This window comes from Poecilia latipinna, unplaced genomic scaffold (assembly GCF_001443285.1).
Source record: "Poecilia latipinna isolate Pla-1442-1.1 unplaced genomic scaffold, P_latipinna-1.0 Scaffold2799, whole genome shotgun sequence".
NCBI classification, from domain to species: Eukaryota; Metazoa; Chordata; class Actinopteri; order Cyprinodontiformes; family Poeciliidae; genus Poecilia; species Poecilia latipinna.
The window spans coordinates 29,368-33,311 of NW_015115415.1; the positions used below are offsets into that span (position 1 = coordinate 29,368).

At 40.4% G+C, this 3,944-nt stretch overlaps 1 pseudogene; it reads left to right on the top strand.

Moving 5' to 3' along the window:
* The first annotated feature begins 1,415 nt into the window (after positions 1 to 1,415).
* LOC106939198 (bile salt-activated lipase-like) overlaps positions 1,416 to 3,944 on the top strand; it is a 22,129-nt pseudogene continuing 19,600 nt past the window's right edge.

Below are 3,944 nucleotides of genomic sequence, written 5' to 3' on the forward strand. Positions count from 1 at the left end.
TGAGACGTCCTGGTTCACAGGCTAAAGCCAAAGATAAAAGAGAAATTATCCAAAAGTTAAATAGAAAATATGTTTCCTTGACATTCATAAAAAGACATTTTCAGCATGTTGGGCTCTGACTCGTAGCATCTTTATAGCTAAATACCGACATGGAGAAGCTGAGCTGGAAACAGACTGAAGAACAGCAGCTCCAGCTCTGATCCTGACTGATCTTTCCTCACTAAATCCTCTGGTTTCTAATGAACTTCTCCTCTAACAGCGGTTTCTCATCACCTCTCATTAGAAAACAGTATGAAAACATTAGCTGCTAAGCTAACAATCAGCGGTTATTTCGGGCCAATTTAGCTACACAGGAAATATTTCTCGGTTGTTTAGAAGCGAATTTCTGGCTGCAAAGTCAAGTAATTCTGATCTTTCATCCTTACCTGGGGAAGGTAATCCTAATGAATCCAGTTTGTTTCGTCAAACGGTTGAAACACACAGAACAGGACTTAAGGAGCTCCGCTCCCTGCTGCCACATACAAGATGGCGGCGACGTAACGCAGCGCTCAGTGAGGCGCCTACGGATATGATGTCTATGGTCTCTATCGGACATGAAGCGTTCAGGAACACGAGCAGTGGTGGGGAAAATGAAAACCAGCGATCCTGCTCAGCAGCAGAAACAGATGGTTTTATCTGAGGAGACGTTCATGGCCACCAGGATTATTTAAATCTTAGTGTTTCTCAGAAGAAGCTACTGATGATGCAGAAAATAACTTTTCTTCACTTTTGCACTCCAGTTACTTTTCACCCATTTCCAGTCCTTGAATGAGGAGGAGGCAGTAAGCAGAGCTTTAATAAAACCAGCAGGATCTGTGGTCTGACCCATGTTACAGATCACTGCGGTGACCTCTGACCTCTACTGATTCAGATGGTCAGAAACAAGACACGTAAAATTAGAAAGCAGAAGTTTTGGTGACTGGGGGTTTTCTGCTGAACCAGCAGATCCTGGTGCTGCCTTCAGGTGCTCCTGTAAACAGCAGCTGTGTGTTTTCCCAGCCGCTGCCTACAGCAGCCGGGCTGTTCTGTTTGGTTAATGATCCATCCGACCTTCAGAACCAGTGTGTGTGTGTGAGTGCACACAAACACGCGCACCGCACACACACTGATACAACATTCATTTAATTTTAGCCTGAGAAAGAATTTAATTCAATTTTGTTTTATTCTCCCTTTTAATTATGTTTATGTGCATGTTTGTTTTTAATTTTTTATTTCTTCTTCACTCATTTTTACTTTTTACTTCATTTTTGCAAAAATTGATCAACTAATCTTTTCTCGGTTGTCATTTTTAGTCATGGACAAAAAATGGTCAAATTAATTCCTTCATCAGTAAATATGTTTTTCTATGTTGTGCAACTAAATGCATGTTGTCTGAAGCCGGCAGCAGCTGGGCCAGTGGATTCCTCCCTTGTGTCGCAGACCTTTTTCCTTGTTCTTGATTTTCCAGGTAAAGCTCAGTCACTTGGTTCTGGGAGATGCATGAGGTCACATGGCATCATGAAGAGTCATCCGGTGTGGAGGCGTCGTATTTCTGAGCTGACCTGAACGCCCCACCAGGCCATATAAAACAGGAGGTTCTGCAGGAGGAAGACACACATCATGATGATCCACCTGGTTCTGTTCGGGCTGGTTCTGAGGTCTGCTGCAGCTGCAAAGGTTGGTTTGCTTCACTCTGACTCCTTCCTCTGATCAGCAGCTCAGACGGGAAAAACACGACTTCGCCTGAATGTTTCTTATATGTGTGTGTATGGAAACAGGAGAAACTAGCAAAACCAGAGAAAACCTTCAGATTCTTTCTGCTTTATTTCTCCTTTTTCACTTCTGATTCTGGTTCTTTGGTTCTGGTCCACTTCAACCCATCCCAGAACCCACCTCTACATGGGCCAACATCTTGGTCATATTCCTGTACTTCTTCACTCAGTCGTTCCTCAGCATCACACCGCCCACACCCTGCTTTAAATTAGAAAATGAGATTTAGGCAGTTTGCATAGACTCCTGACTGAACTGTGTGTGTCTGTGTGTGTGTGTGTAACCCACAAGAAAGGTTACTTTAAATACCTTTAATAGTAGATGGCAAGTTAAGTTAATTTACTTTACTAACACCAACACTACAGAAGTATAAAGGAAGTTGGGCCTGATCAGGAGATTCTAAATTTGGGGGAGCCTGGGTGTGAACAACAGAGGAGAGCACACAATGTATATAAAAAAGTAGAATTTAATATAAACAACATTTGTGGATCCACAATGTACAAATAAACAAAAGTTGCTTTTTCTAAAAACAAAATTAAATAATAGAAATAACCCAGTCTTTCTGATGTCTGTCAAATGTTCTGTCAAAGTTTGTTCAGTCTTTCCAATGTGTTTGTGAAATATTTTTTCAATGTTTCATGGCTGGTGACCAGTCGGGTCACCATCTACCGGTTCACCCGGTCCTCTGGGCTGGAGCTGCCATCCAAGTTCTTGTGGGGGTGATCTTGATGTCTCTGGGTACGATGCTTCAAATGTGCACCATAAAGAAAAAAAAACCTGACCTGGAAGAAGGTCAAAGTAAAGCATCTTAAAATTCAGGATGCTAATATCAACAAAGCTTAAGCAACAATTCAAATTTCAATCTAAAAGTGCCAAAGTTCATCTATAACACTAAATCTAACATTCAAGCTGTGGATTAGAAACCCGCATTAGCTCTGACCTACAGAGAACAGAAAGTTCGTAAGCAATAAGAGCACCATGACATTAACAATGTCGAAATATTAAAACATGTACTAATAGAAAAAGAAGTACATTTACATAGGACGAATACAACACACACAATAATAATGATATAAAGTTTACAATACAATTTTATTTTTTGTTAAATTTTAATAGTTATTAGGTATTTTAGCCAATTTTTAGCAAATTTACTGGGCCAACGGCTGAGCGCCTGCGATTACTCACCGATGCTTCCATGCTACACAAATACAGGGCATTTTTCCAGACGTCAGCTGTTAGAACAGAAGCTTTCTGAGATCTAAATTAAAAAAAAACAGATTCACTATTTAGAATTATAAATTCTGCGATACTATTTTAACATTGTCTTACCAATTTCCAGGATTCTTCGTAGAATTTAACAGAATCTTACAGGCAATTTACGGAACAACCATCAGCTCTCAAGGGAGGTGTTAGCTAAATCTCAGCCTGCAGTTAAAGGGGCGGGACAATCAACCTGATTGGCTGATGTGAAATCAAACTGTGCCAGTTATTGGTTGTTTAATCTGTCACTAAAAGCAATCACTAAAGGGATATTTCACAGGTTTTAAAGATTTTTAGCACTTTTTTATCAATATTTATGAACATATTTACAAACATATTCTTTTTTTAACTTTACTTTTTTTAATCTCGTTGTAGAATAAGATATTAAATCAACATCTATTGATTTTTTACTTGTATTTTTAACACTGGGTTACGTGTGTGTGTGTGTGTGTGTGTGTGTGTGTGTGTGTGTGTGAGAGAGAGCAGGTGGGCGTGGTCCAGACCAAGGCCGGCGCTGTGGAGGGGCTGAACGTTGATACAGGTCTCTTCCCGATGGTGGAGGAGTTTAAAGGCGTCCCCTTCGCTGACGTTCCTGGGAAGTGGGAGAAACCTAAACCTCATCCTGGTTGGGACGGTAAGTCCATGGTCTCATTGGGCCGCTGGTTCTGGTTCTGGTTCTGCTACAGCAACTGTGGGAAACAGTCAGTCACCTGATGATTTTTTCAGGTTGGTTCATGATTGTTTTAAATGTTAAAGGTTTGCTCTGGCCTCAGAGTCACATGTTCACTTATATTCGGAAACAATAAAAAAACAGGAAAATAATCCAATTAAAATATCAATTGACAGTTGATTTACAACAAGTACATGAAATACATTTTGTGGGAGTCATATTAGGC